We start from the raw sequence: 15,720 nt of genomic DNA, 5'->3' as shown, positions 1-15,720 counted from the left end.
ATGTCATAAATCTGCTTCCATGTTCTTTAGAGGGTGATTTTGAGAAATTTTCTTCCAGAAAAAAAAATTAGTCACAATTACAGCAAAACTTTTATTATCTAGTTGTGAGTTAAGTGACTCATGTTAGGGTCTTAGAGATGCTTTAATGTTCAGTGATTGAACTGTGTGGCTTAAAAATTACTGCTCCCTTCACTTAATTCAAAACAGAAACTGGTCTGTATTGTTTGGTGTAGTGGATGTGTGGTGTGCCACCCCGATCTCTCCTGCCTTCTCTCAGGATGGAGGTACCTATTTCCTCAGCTGTTGAAGTGTTGGTGATTGACAGCTTTTAATGATTTCCTTTCTGGGAATTGCCACCTCCTTCATAACCAATAACTGGTCACTATGATTTATAAAGGCCTGGATGCTTTGCCTCAACTTGAAACAATTTTAAGGGGTCATCCTAGCTCCTTGACTCCCTGTGGGATCAGCGGAAGCCTTTGTTGTGACTGCATACAGTTTGACATTTTCCCCTGCATGGTTTTGCTTTCCCCACCTTCTCCCAGGTGTTGATCTCATTAATATATTCCAACAACCTTCCTGCATGCAAATCTCAGTCCCGTAGTCTGTTTCCAGAGAAAATCTTACCTGCAACCTTTGGGGTCAAGAGTTATTTTTTTAATAACCTTTCTGCTGACTGTTGTGCCATCTGGAATGCTCATTAAGTGTTGAGGTGAGTAGTAGCACCTGAAAAGTTGACTCAGTAGGACCCTGGTTTAAGGTGATAGTATTTTCACAAAAGTCACCATTTTAATTTCCAGTACTGATTTGGATGGCCAGGTTGGTTATAGATGTCCCCTTTTCTCCCTTCCTGATCCGTGTGGGTTCCACCAAAGCCACATTGTCTATCAGAGAGGACCACTTTTCCAGATAAAGGAGAGCAAGGCTTTAGTTTCATAGTGGTTAGGTTCCCACCAAAGAACTAACATTCTAAAGACCAATTTGACTTGGAATTTTTATCATGGAATTGTATGTTCCAGTTAACCAGTGCATAGGCAGTACAATGATATTTGTACCTTGCACAGTGAATCCTCGAGTTGGTGCCAGATTTTCTAGTGTTAATGTTCTATCTTAGTGTGCTAAGGCTGTTATAATAAAGTAACACAGGCTGGGTAGCTTATAAACAACAAACATTTAATTCTCACAGTTCTGGAGGTTGGGAAGTCCAGGATCATGGCATCAGCAGATCTGGTGTTTGATGAGGGCTTCCTGGTTCATAGATGCTGCCTTTTCTCTGTTTCCTAACATGGTGGAAGGGGCTAGGAAGCTCTGTGGGTCCCTTTTATAAGGGCACTAAATCCCATTCAGGAGAGCTCCCCTCATGACCTAAGCATCTCCCAAAGGCCCTACCTCCCAATACCATCATATTGGGTATTAGGATTTCAATGTATGAGTTTTGGGGGGAAACAACACTCAGGCCATAGCAGGTTTCCACTGAAGAATCGCCACTCTACAGACCTACTTGACTTGGAATTTTATTATGGAATTATATATCCCAATTAATCAGCACATAGGCAATAAACCTCCATTTTGTATCCTACACAGTGAATCCTTGAGCTGGTGTCAGACTTTATAGTGTTACTGTATGCTTAGAGCTCCTTAGGCAGAAATGTCCACCAGAATGACGCACAGGATGGTAGTGCTATTGCCTCGTGGCCTGATGTGACTCATTAAGGCTTTTACTCTCTCTTAACACTGCTTTAGGAGAGTTGTGTTTGGCATATCCTGCCATGATTAAGAGAACATATAGCTCCATTAACAAAATCTACCTTAAGAAATGTCGGTGCTTTGGTATCTTACAGATGTTTGAGACATTAGGTTGACTTTGCCCAGTCAGGGGACACACTTCATTTCCATCAGCTGGTTGCAGCAGGTGTACAGCAATGGCATGGCCCACATCGCATACTTTAGAGTACATGCCAGGGGCTCTCCATTTAATGGTGCTAACTTGAGTATACTCATGGTTTTTATGAAGATCTATCTGCCAGGCTTTCAGTGCAGTTTCCTTCATGTGCAAGTAGCTCCATCATGCTTTCTCGTGTGGCTAAAAGCTAGTCATACTCTGATATTTCCAACATGGCACCTGTGCTCAAATTCAAGCCTCTGTATCATACTCAGTATTCAAGTTGTATCATCCATTTTTTAAAATTTAAGCCCTATAGCTGCAACTAAGTTAGGAGACAGTAGAGGGTTGATTGTGGCAAAGTCGTTTGCAGTGGTGTTTTCTTGGGGGCCCAGACCTCGAAAGGGAATTCTTCTATGGATCCCTAACAGTATAAGGTCTCACCGGCTTGGTCTAAGAATTAAATGAGTGAAGAAATTGAAAGCACACACTGAACTGTAAAACATTGTGGGTAGTGTTACAAGCCAGATACAAGTAGCCTCACCTAGTGAGGAATGACTCAGCTCTACCTGCCAGGCTGAAATATGTATGACACCTCCTGGTAGAGGAAGCAGAGATGTGACTGTGATTCTCGATTAAGTCATCCAAATAAAGAAGAGGGATCAGTGCAATGTCTCTAAAATGCTTAGGGCATTTTCTCCTTTCCAATTTTGCTTTAAATTGGTATGTTGCCTCCTTTAAATTTTGGGGAACATGTACACACAGAGACAGAAACATTCACGTGTTTGAGAAGATATATAAAGTATTTGTTTTGAGATGGGTAACTGGGTCTAACCGAGATCAGGTTTGAGAGAAACAGTTACAAGGGAGGTTTGTAAAAGAAAAGAATACAATCAAACTTCAAACATACAGGACCCAAGCAAACCTGAATCGTCCCCATGGCTCTCAGAGGGAGAGATGGTTTCATATGCCTGGAGGGTTCGACACATCAGTTCAAATCTGTACACTGTGACTAATATGGACTATTAGATGAGGGCATGGGTGGATGTTTCAGTCAGTAGAAAAAACACATTCCCATTTAGAGTGAAAAGACTCAGAGGCGTAAAGCAGTTAGGAACATTAAATGTTCATCTAGAAACTGAACATGATACAAATTGCATAAACTAGGTGAAGAAATGCATCATAGGCATACCTAAAATGAAGTGCATATATTCAGTTATAAAACGTTTAAGAGTCACATTTAAGGACTCTGTGGTCACGGCTGACCAAAGGAGACAGGGAAGAGGGTGGTCTGTTACTAGACTTGATTCCCAGGCAGAATCAGAGCTTGAGGATCTGGACCAGTTTTAAGTGCTAACAGTACAAGTTCCAGCTGCGGGCAGAGTGCCATGGCCAGAGGGAGCACAATAATAATAGTTTGTAGTCTAGGCAAATACTGAACACAGGCAGGAAGAGATAGCAGGGCTCCAAGGAAACTGAATGAGGCCGTAACAGGAGGGTGGACCCTAGAGATGGTGAATTTAAGTTGGGTGTTACTTGGAAGTCTTGAAAGGCAGTTGGATTAAAAAGACTGTTCAGGGCTTATGTCACAAGGCAGGGCTTCACAAGACTCCAGAATATTGGCGAGGACAAGCAAGTGCGACTCAGAGTCCTAGGGCTGGAAGAAGTCTTAGAGAACCATGCACATTGTGAAAATAGAGATGCTGCACCAGACTACGAGACTGGCATCCAGATGGAAAACAGACTGTGACGGATGGGGATATAATCACTCCCCAAATCATCAGAAGTATATTTTTTGCACGCTTAGGCACCCTTTGAGCAAAGTTGCCATTGCTAATGACTGCAGCAGGTTCTTCTAGCAGCCAGCCAGTTCCATCAGAAGGGCTCATTTAGTGGTCTTTAAGTCACCAACTCGGCAGTATAAGCAGAAACAGTCTGATTCTTACTATCCTACCCACTCTTTAATCTTTTCCATTGGTCCTTGGGATGTCTGGAGACTCATTTAGTTTGCATCTGTTTTCATTATTCTTGCAAGTAGTGAATCACGTTGCTCCATCAACAGCAGATTCTCTTTTAAAATTAGATCAATATACTTAATAGGTTTTCAGAATGGGTACTTATGATCAATGTGCATTATTTATCACAGAATTGCCGATGTGCATATTTTTACCTTGAAATATTTTTTTAAAAGGCAACACTCTAGGTATGCATATAGATAATATGCATAGTAATCAGAAAATTAACAATTTATAAATTAAATATTCAATTGGACTTGAAAAGAAACTCTTCTTTCTTCTCATCACTTATGATGCTCTCTTATTGTTCTAAATGATGATCACTTAAAATAGATCAGTAATTACAGAAATGAAGACATGTCTATATACTTCTTTTGTATTATTTAATGATATGTAATAATTGTCAGCAGAAATATATACATTTTTACATGGGGGAGATCATAGAAATAAAAAGAGAAGTTAGGAACCATATAGGAAAGGTTAGAATTAATGACATTGTGCACTAAATTTGTTCATGAGCTTTCTGGCTGTCAAGTCAAAAAGGGAAAGATGTCTCTCTCTGTGATGAAAGCATGCAGGCAGACTTTTCCTGGCACTGAAATTGAGGTTGTATAGTGCAGTGGATAAAATTGTGGGTTTTGGACTCAGTAGAAGTAGTTTTAAATTTTAGGTCTCTCACTTATTAGTGCGGATCCCTGGTTTTAGCACTCTGAGCCTCAGTGTCTTCATCAAAAAAAGTATACAGCAATACCTATTCCTCAAGGTAGCTGAGACGTTCAAATTAGAAAATGCATAAAAGTGCCGAAGGCAGTGCATGCCACATAGTAACTGCTTAATAACTGTTAAATTAAAAGTCCACAACGTTTATAAAATAGATAACTAATGAGAACCTACTGTACGGCACAGGGAACTCTACTCAGTGCTCTGTGATGACCTAAATGGGAAGGAAATCCAAAAAAGAGGGGATATATGTATACGTGTAGCTGATTCACTTTGCTGTACAGCAGAAACTAACATAACACTGTAAAGCAAATTTACTCCAATAAAAATTAATAAAATGTCCACACCTTTTTTGCCAACTGTATTCTCTCTAATGAAAGGGTTACTTTATCAATCTTAAGTACATAAAATGCACTAATTTTAAATGTACAATTTTAAAAACATGTATACATCAGTAAAACTACCACTCACATCAAGATCTTAAACATTTATTTTATATGTGAATACCATGTTATTTACCACATAAATAAGTGGTACAATCTGTGCTATATGTTTTTTAAAATTTTTATTTATTTATGTATTTATTTATTTATTGTCTGCCTTGGGTCTTCGTTGCTGCACAAAGGCTTTCTCTAGTTGTGGCGAGTGAGGGCTACTCTTCATTGTGGTGTGTGGGCTCCTCATTTTGGTGGCTTCTCTTGTTGCGGAGCATGGGCTCTAGGCACGTGGGCTTCAGTAGTTGCAGCACACGGCTTCAATAGTTGTGGCTCACAGGCTCCAGAGCGCAGGCTCAATAGTTGTGGAGCACAAGCTTAGTTGTTCCATGGCATGTGGGATCTTCCTGGAGCAGAGATCGAACCTGTGTCCCCTGCATTAGCAGGCATATTCTTAACCACTGCACCACCTAGGAAGTCCCTTAAATTTTTATTGAAATGTAGTTGATTTCCAATGTTGTGTTAGTTTCAGGTGTGTATATATATTTTTTATAAATATGTTACAGCTTGATCTGTCTAATAAAAATGTTACTCCCTACTTCTATTTCTATGACTTATGGTTTCCACTATCTTTAAATTCTTTTATCCTTTGTTTTATACAAATGTTAGTATCCAGGGGACCATCTAAATCAGAAAATTCTCCTGTGGAGAGACACTAGTTGAGGGAAATATAGGAAAAGCCAAAGTATTTGTTTAAAACAATGATGGAAACTTCACAGACACAAAAAGGGTAATTCTTTTCCTCCTTAAATTTTTGTAAAGGTAAGCTGAATCCAAGTGGATGTTCTTGTGATCATTAATAACTGTTGCTAGTGTGAAAATAAATACAGGAAACCTTATTAAAGTTGGAGTCAGGAATCTGGAATGGGGAGCTCTCATGCCCTACTACTCATTGCCATCGGCAGACCCCAAACAGGAAGAGATGTGCCTTACATCACCAACAGGAAGAAGGTTATTGCTTTACTAGCCCAGTAAGAGAAGGGGAGATGTTCTCTTTTCCCAGCAGCAGCTCAGCCAATGGGAACTGTCACAACTCAGTCAATGAAAAGCCACTAAAGTTCGAACTTCAGTTTCCTCCAGTGGAATCCTTATTTATAACAGCTCCCCTCAACCTCCCCTTTTACTCTACGAAAGAATTTTCCTCTCCCTCATTTGTCCGAACTTGCATCGAGTGTATGCTATAGCATGCTTGTCCCAAATTACAATCCTCTGCTGCTTTGAATAAATCCATTTTGCTGGTAAAATAACTGGCTATTTTAGTTTTAGTGTCAACACTAGCTTTGCTTTGTATATGTGTTTCAACACTGTATAGAAATAAAACTGTTTGCTGTATCTGAGCTGTTGTCTAAGTATCATATTCTGAGAATAACTCTTGAGCTTATTCATTACTTAAGAGGACTAAACTGACAAATGTTTGTAGTTGAGTAGTTAAAAGAATTTAGATGTATATCAGCTCCAAGTTAGATGTTGCTGGCATGCTTAATGCTTAAGAAGCTCTTAGACTTCCTCTCCTTGCCCTGGAGGGACCGCAGCCTTGAATGGTGTGCTCATTGCACACGTGGCTATAAATATTGTGTTGGGTTGTCTCATGCCAATTCAGCACCACCACTACCTCCTTCTGCAATCTCTGCTGCATTATAGAGAATCCAAGAAGGGCATTCCCAAACTCATTTTCCTGTTTAATTCTGCCAGTAGAATTACACAGTCTGTAGTGAGTGGCACCCCATGTCAAATTTGGAAGGCAGAATAAGAAAGGCTAGTATTCTCAGGTAGTTGCAGCCACATTAGGTGGTCTTATGTAGGGTTTGAAGCAGCTTTCTCCACTGTAGTGCCCAAACTGAGTTTCACCAGTGGTACTTCCTTGACCTTCAGTCACCAAGCTCTTCCAGTGATTGGGTAAACCGCTAAAACCCATATATAAATCCTCTGATAGAGTGAGGGGACTCTTTTCCTGACTGAGACCTGACTGATTCACACACATGCACATTCATTTATTGAACACCTACTACATGATTTATTCTAAGCACTTTACAAAATTATTTCATGTAGCCTTCCTATAGCCCTACTAACACTGCCATTTTACAAAGGAGGAAATGGAAACTCAGAGATAATCACAACCCCAGTGAAACCTTATCAGCATCTTTTTATATTCTCTGCTCTAACACTATCACTATTGATCAAATATCCATATTCCTTTCTAAAACAAATACTTTTATTTGTGTACCTGGTCCTGTTCCCTTTGGCCCACCCAAGAGCATCACTATAGCGATTTCCCTCTCTCCTATGTCATCAAATCTCTTTTCTGTAGCGGGTAATGACCATCACTATTAAAAATACTTTATTTCTTCCATCTTAATCCTACCGCCCTTTTCAGCTATCACCAATTTCTCAGTTTTCTTGAATAGCAAATCAAAATTTTCCATTGTCTCTAACACCTCTCTTCCCATTCTTTTTTAAACCAATCATACTTCTTGTCAAAGTCACCAGTGATTTCTGACCCAGCGATCTACTAGACCCAATGATCAGTTCTGAGCCCTTGACTCACTGACCTAACAGCAGCATTAGATTCAGTTGGTCGTGCCCTCCTTGGTGTGCTTTATTCACCTGACTCCCCGGAGGCCAGCCAGATTTTCTCCTACCTCACAAATTACTCCAACTCAGTCTCCTCTCCAGCTTTTGCCTCTTCTTCCAGACCTACTGAAATTGGAATCCCTCACAACTTGGTCCTTTTTTTTTTTTTTTTTTTTTTCTTTTCTCTACACTTATTCCCTTGGTCTCATCCAGCCTCATGATTCATTATACCATTTATAAAACAATGTCTTCTGAATTACTATCCCCAGCTCAGATCTCTCTATGGGACTCCAGCCTACTGAACATCTCCATGTGGATGTCTAGGAGAAATGCTAAGATAAACATATGCAACATTGGACTCTTGTCTTTCCATTTAAGCCTGCTCAACTTGGTCTTTCCATCTCTACAGGTGGTAAATCCATCCTTCTTGTTATTCAGTCAAAAACTTTGAGATGATCCTTAACTTCCCTCTTTTTTTCTCACCCATTATTCAGTCTTTCAGGAAATCTGGTTGTCATACCCTCAAAATATACATAGAATTGGGTTGTTTTTCCCCATCTCTACTGCCCCCACCTTTGCCCTCATAACCATCCTCTGTCGCTGGATTACCACGGCAGAATTTAACTGGTTTTCCTGTTTCCATCCTTAACATATTCATCGTAAGTCATATCATGTCACTCCTCCACGCAAGACCCCGTGAGTGTTCTCCATTGACCTTATAATAGTCTACAAGCCCTCATATGATACAGCCCCCATCACTTATCTAACCTCTTTTACTCTGTTCCCCCTGACTCTAGCTACATCAGCCTCTTTGCTATCAGGAATGCACCTCAGGGTTTTGCACTGGCTGTTCCTTCAGCTATGATGCTATTTCAGTAGATAATTACATGGCTTACTCCCTCACTTCCTTCAGGTCATTGCTCAGATGTCACCTTCTCAATAAGACCCACTCCTACTACCATGTTTCAAGTCACAATTCCTGATTCCCCTTACCTGAGCACTTTGCTTTTTTCTCCAAAGCACTTTTCACTTTCTAACATAATATATACATAATATATAATTTATTATCCATTCCCTTCTTATCCTTCCCTTCCTCTAAATGTGAGCTACATGAGGGCAGGGATTTTGTTTTTGCCTGTTTCCTTTACAAGTGTCTCAAGCTCTTCTAAAGGAATACCTGGTATATAATAATAATTAATAAATTTGTTGAATGGGTAATGAAGGTTAAGCATTTTATCTAAGGTCATATCATTAACACAAGGCAGAGATAGGATTTGATCTCAATAGACTTCATTCTAAAGTCTGGGGTCTTTGCTTTTTGCCTAGTTACACCCTGAAGATTTGCACCTATAGAGCGTGTTTGGTGGGTTTCTCATTCAATCCTTAAGAGTGATTCTGGGAGAGTAACATCAGCACGATGGCAGAACAGGAGTTTTCTTCCATCATCCCCCTGCAGAACATCAGTTTTCACAATTCCCTATTGATGAGAGGACCATTGTGGAAGTTCAGGAGCCCAGTGGAAAAGTTCCAATACACTGTTGGAGTAAAAAAAATCCTATATGGGTGTATTGAGAAGGGTGAAAAGAGTAGTTTCACTTTATCCACGTCATCCCTTTCATCAGGGGGCTAGCTAAGTGCCAAGAGAGAACCCCTTGGCCCATGTTTGTTCCACAGGGGAAAGTGAGAGCATGTGAGTGAGTTCCTGGCTTCCTCAGCTGTGCAGAATACTGTACAAGAGGCCCAGTTTCTTATCCAGTTCAGAATACTGAGATTATCTGCATGCTTTAGGGGCTGGAAGAGGCTCTGAGCACAGCAGCTAGGGCTTGGAACTCATTAAAAAGGCATGGGTTCTACTAACTACTTTACAGATTCCATCAGGAAGCCAACTCATGAAACACTAGGAATGCCTCAGCTCTGGACCCTCCCCCTGCCAACACACACAAGTGGCCCATGAGCGCCCTGAATGCTCTGCACACTTCATCCGCATATCATTCCACGGCCAGTTTCCTCTGTGCATCTCCATGGTCAGTGAGCGTGAGCTTTTGCACACAGCTAGTGAGCGTGTACAGAGAGCTGACCTGATGCCGTGAGATTGGGAGAAAGCAACTTGAGCATTTCAAGGCCTCGCCCTAGGGAGAGCAAACAAGAGGCTCTTACCACCTGTCCTGGCTTTGTGGGATCAAGAGAAGGCATAGAATCTTAAGAATTCCCCTCCCCGCCCCCACCCCACCCCTGCAAGAGGGAACAAGAAGTGTAGATTGGGTGTATTCATAAAAAAAAGGTCAGAAAAAACTTAGAATCCCTAGGAAGGCTGACTGGTGAAAGTATTTCCCTCCTAAAGCTAGTCAGTAAATACTGGAGGAGGTGACTGCTTTTTAATGTGATACCAGTAATGAAAGACTTCAAAGAACATGAAAAATCAAGAAAACATGACACACCAAAGGGACACATTAACTTTCCAACAAGTGACCCCAGAGAAAAATGGAGATCTGTGAATTGCCTGAGAAAGAATTCAAAATAATTGTTTTAAGCAAACTTGGCAAGCTACAAGAGAACACAGATTAAAAAACTCAATGAAGTCAAGAAAATAATACACGAACAAAATGAGAAGTTCAACAGAGAGACAGATATCATAAAGGACGAAACCAAAATTCTGGAGTTGAACAATACATTGAATAAAATGAAAAAATGCAATAGAAAGCATCAGCATGAGAATGATCAAGCAGAAGAATCTCTGAACCTGAAGACAAGTCATTTGAAATTATACAGTCAGAGGAGAAAAAAGCAAAAAGGTGAAGAAAGCCGATGGGAATTATGGCAGACAATCAAACAAAACAATTTACATGTTATGAGAATTCCAGAAAGGAAGGAGGGAGAAAGTGGTGGAAAGCTGAAATGGCTGAAAATTTCCCAATCTGAAGAGAGATATGGACATCCAGTTACATGAAACTCATTGGTCCTCAAACAGGTTCAGCCCAAAGAGGTCTTCACTGAGACCCGTTATAATAAAACTGTCAAAAGTCGAAGACAGAATTTTGAAAGCAGGAAGAGAGAAGAAATTCCTCACATAAAAGGGAACTCTCAGAAAGCTATCAGTGGATTTCTCAGCAGAAACCTTGCGGGCCAGGAGAGAGTGGATTGATATATTCAAAATGCTGAAAGGAAAAAAAAAAAATTACAACTCCCAACCAAGAATACTTTACTTGGTAAAACTGTCCCTCAGAAAAGAAGGTGAGATAAAGGCTTTTGCAAACAAACAAAAGTTGCAAGTTCATCACCACTAGATCTGCCTTACAAGAAATGCTAGAAGGAGTTCAAGCTGAAATAAAAGGATGCTAGTTAGTAACATGGAAACATATCAAAGTATAAAACTCAATGGAAAGTTAGTGTATGGTTAAATTCAAGAGACTCTACTGCTCTAATGGTAGTGTGTAAATCATTTAAAAGACAAAAGTATTAAAGTGAACTATAGCTAGTCATTTATTAGTGAATAAACAATATAAAATGTATGGAGAAAGATATTCCATGTAAATGGAAACCAAACGTGGGCAGCAGTAGCCATACTGCTGTCAGAAAAACAGACTAACTCAAAAACTGTAACAAGGGGCAAAGAAAGCCATATATAATGATACAGGGATTAATTAATCAAGAGGATATACCAGCTGTAAATATATATGCAGTTAACATTAGAGCACTTAAATGTAGAAATAATTGTGGTCATCATTTCCCAATGTATATGCATATCAAATCATCGCATTGGACACTTGAATATACACAATTTTGTCAGTTAAACCTAAATAAATCCGGGGAAACGTGGGGTAAAAAGACTGCTATTAAGGGGTTTGGTGTCTGGTCAATATGGAACACCTGGTAGCCTGTTTTCAAAGTTACTTGGAATTTTGGACCTCAGGGGAAAATTGGTAATGCTTTTTGTTGGAATATCTACCATGTGTAAACCAATAGCACTCTTCTCATAGCTCAGTCAGCCAGAAACGGAGAAGATGGCCTCAATCTCATTAAGGTAGAACTGGAGACGATGACCCCAATCAGTAGCTAAAGGAGAGTTCACTTATATTCTTATTAGCATTGCTTGATTATTTTTTTTAGTCCCTTGATAAAATTTTGTAGTGCGATGTTGTTGTGTGGAGTTGATTAGTTTACAGTGGTTTCCCTGCTGGACCCTGAGCGAGCATCTTGAGGGCTTCTTATCAGCCTTTGTGTTTCCTTCTTGCCTGGGACCTCTGCAAGGTGTTTGCAATATACCAGTCAATCCATAGTATCCACGAGTGATGTAGAAGAGGCACATGCCTCACGCATTGGGTAATGGGGAGATCCTGACAGCCTATGGCTTGGAGCCAAATGGTCCAGAGCCTGATTTTGGAGTCAGAGGGCCTAGTCTGAAGACTCTCCCTACTATTTGCCAACTGTCTGATCTTGAGCAAGTGATTTCACTCCTTGAAGCTTCAGTTTATGTATCTGAGTACCTGCCTTATAGGTATCTTTTTTTAAGAAAGGACTAAAACTGACAGTCCTCATAAAGGGTTTACCTTGATACCTGGCTCATGTTACTTGCCTTGTAAAGTTAATCCATTGTTCTAATCTTTCTACAGACAAATCTGATAGCCTCTCCTCCTTGCTTATAACCCTTCTGTAGTGGGTTGAATTGTGATCCCCTCAACTCTAACTCTGCCCCCACCAAAGATATGTCCAGTTCCTAATTCCTGGTACCTGTGAATGTGACATTATGTGGAAATAGGGTCTTTGCAGATATAATTAAGTTAAGGTTCTTGAGATGAGATCACCCTGCCTTTAAGGTAAACCCTAAAATCCAATGACCAGTGTCCTTATGAGAGGAGAGAAGGGGAGATGAGATACTGTGAAGAAGGCCACGTGAAGATAAGAGTTAGAGATTGAAGTTATGCTTGCCATGCGCCGGGAACCAGCAGAAGCTGGAAGACACAAGGAAGGGTTTTCTCCTCCAGCCTCCCAAGGGATCATAGCTCTGCCAACATCTTGATTTCAGGCTTTCTATTAAGCCACCAGGTTGTGGAAATTTGTTATGGCAGCCCTAAGAAACTAATACACCTTCCCCATTACTTCCCTAAAATAAATTCTAACTCCTTAGCTCAGCATAGGAAGTATTGTTTAGTTGATATTATCCTTGCCTGTATCTCTGGCTTTTTCTTCTGCCACATTTCATTTCTCTCATCACCCTGAATTTGTCTTCCCACCCCTGCCTTTGTGTTGTTAACTCTTGGCCATTTCCTCTAGCTCCACCCAGCCTGACATGGTAGCCTCCAGTCACACAACTATTGAGCACTTAGAATGTGGCTTGTGGGATGGAGGAACAGAATTCTTAATTGTGCTTAATTTTAAAAACGGAAACACTGGAAATTCTTAAAAATGTTGATTCCATGTTGATATGATGTTTTAGATATTGGATTAGACAAAAAAAATTATTATATTAATTTAGCTTTTTTTTACCTTTCTTAACCAAGCTATTAGAATATTTAAAATTACTTATGTGCTTATCTGTTTTCTATTGGACAGCACTGGGTTTAGTGAGCCCCTTCTTTGTTCCTACAGAGTTCAGTGCCCAGGCACCACATTATAGGAAATTATAGTTTATGTATCAGCCTCCTTCATTAGGAAGTCTTAGATGATGAGTCTTTTTTTTTTTTTTTAATAAATTAATTAATTTATTTTTGGCTGCGTTGGGTCTTTGTTGCTGTGCCTGGGCTTCCACTAGTTGCCGCTAGTGGGGGATACTCTTTGTTGCGATGCTAGGGCTTCTCATTGCAGTAGCTTCTCTTGCTGTGGAGCATGGGCTGTAGGCATGTGGGCTTCAGTAGTTGTGGCATGAGAGCTTCAGTAGTTGTGGCACATGGGCTTAGTTGCTCCGTGGCATGTGGGATCTTCCTGGACCAGGGCTCAGACCTGGGTCCCCTGCATTGGCAGGCAGCTTCTTAACCACTGCGCCACCAGGGAAGTCCCCGATGGTGAGTCTGTGACTCACTTTCATACCCCTGTGTCTAGCCGAGTATTTCCTTCGTACAGAGAAAGTACTCAATAAAGCGTGGTAGAAAAAGTATAGGTAAGATGCCTTTCCCAGCACTTCCTTATTAGGACTCCTCTAATAAAGCATCCCTCCCCTGAATGGTAGTTGTTGGTTTGGTGGTCTGCCTGGTGAGGTTGGGCTACAAGGAGGGCAGTGAGCAACTTTCTCTGACTTTGTGTCCCTGTTGTCTTGGGATAGAGAAAGTGCTCAGTACCAGTCTGGATGATGCGAATTCCTCTTGGATGAATACTGTGGCTAAAGATCTTTCCTTTCCTCCGACTTCAGTCCACCTGGCTGAATTTAAGCTGGCTGTGTTTAAGGCTGGCCTCTGGTGATGAAGAGCAGCCTTTCAATAATGGCCCTCTCCCCACTGATCCTCTCGGGCTCACTTTTGCCCTTTGCACTTTTGCTCCCTTGTGGATTTTGAAGCAGCACAGGGTACTCTGGGAAGAGTCCTGCTGGTGCTCACTAGCTCTGCAATCTGCTCTCTGTATAAAAGCTTCCTTTTCAGTCTTGGACTGAGTAGGTGGTGAGGGTAGAGGCTACATGGTAAGGAAGGGATATTCTCAGCTGAGTTGGCCAAAGCCAGCCACCCATGCCTTAGTTTTACGTGCTCCTGCCAGGATGTTATACATTAAACCTAACGAGGTTATCTCGACTTATGAGTCAACCCAGCACCGAAGAGTGAAGACTTGCATTCATTTAGCGAACATTTATCAGTGAGCCTACAGTCCAGGAACTCTTGAGGCAGCAGGAGTGTGTGGGGGTCGCCAGGTGAATGAGCCTCCATCCGTGTCCCTAGGTCGTCTGAAGTTAGAGGAGGAGATAGGTCAGAGTGACAGGTGCTGTGACAGAGGGAAGCACAGAGGACTGCGGAAGCCCATGGGCAGGACACCCCGCCCAGGTCTAACTAAGCATCCGAATCAGGGTGACCCAAGTTTGAAGTTGGATTCTGTCCCTTATTAGCAGTGTAATTTTTTGTTTGTTTGTTTATTTTTTGGCCATGCTGCATGGCTGAGGGATCCCATTTCCCTGACCAGGAATCGAACCCAGGCCCTCAGCAGTTAAAGCGCTGAGTCCTAACCCCTGGACCACCAGGGAATTCCCTAGCAGTGTAATTTTTAAAAACATTTTAGAAAGCTTAGTTTTCTTATCCACAGTATTCAGTAATGTGAGTCCCATCTGTCAGATTGTACTGAGCATTACATGAGATAATTTGTACAAAATGTTTGCTATAGCGACTAACTGCAGTGTTCCATAAATGGTCATTTTATTACTATTATTATTTCCTTAGGTTGGTCATGCTTGTGATCTCTGCCTTCTGAGGTGATGCCCCCACCTCCTTTCCCTGCTAGCATATGTTAACAGCTGTAGCCTTGGCCGTTCACAAGATTAATGCTGGGGCTCAATGACATCCAACACCAACCTGGTTTTGCAGCCACCTTGGTTGACTTGCTTTTCCCACATTGTCTTATAAAATTATGTCAAGCATCACTGCTTACAAGATGCTTGAATTTTTTTCCCTTGCTCGACATTCTCTTCTCCGTCTACTTACATCCTTTGTGTCTCCGAGGTTGCCTGAGGAAGCCTCTCCCTCCCTGCGCGGTCCACAGCAGCCTCCCCGTCCTGGGAGCCCCTGCAGCAGCACAGTCAGCTGCTCCCACCACTTGGCAAGCTCTTTATCACAATTTCTCTAATCCTGTGAAGGGACTTTGCTTCATATATGTTCCCTATTCCTACCACACTTTGCAAAGTCTAGGTAGTTAATAAACTGTTGTTGCTTGAAGGAGAATCCTACACACTTTCTGCCTTGTTCTGCCCTGTGTCAGTTAGGAATCGTTTTGGCTGCAAGTGGAGCTCCACCAACAGTGGATTAACCCAAGGGACACTTGTCTGCCAAAGAAGAAGGCTGGAGGGAGGCAGTTCTGGCGTTCATTCCTTAGCTCCATGATGTCAGTGTGCTGAGTTGATATTTCGCAT

This window comes from Hippopotamus amphibius, chromosome 9 (assembly GCF_030028045.1).
Source record: "Hippopotamus amphibius kiboko isolate mHipAmp2 chromosome 9, mHipAmp2.hap2, whole genome shotgun sequence".
Lineage (NCBI taxonomy): Eukaryota > Metazoa > Chordata > Mammalia > Artiodactyla > Hippopotamidae > Hippopotamus > Hippopotamus amphibius.
Note: the sequence above shows the minus strand (reverse complement) of the source record.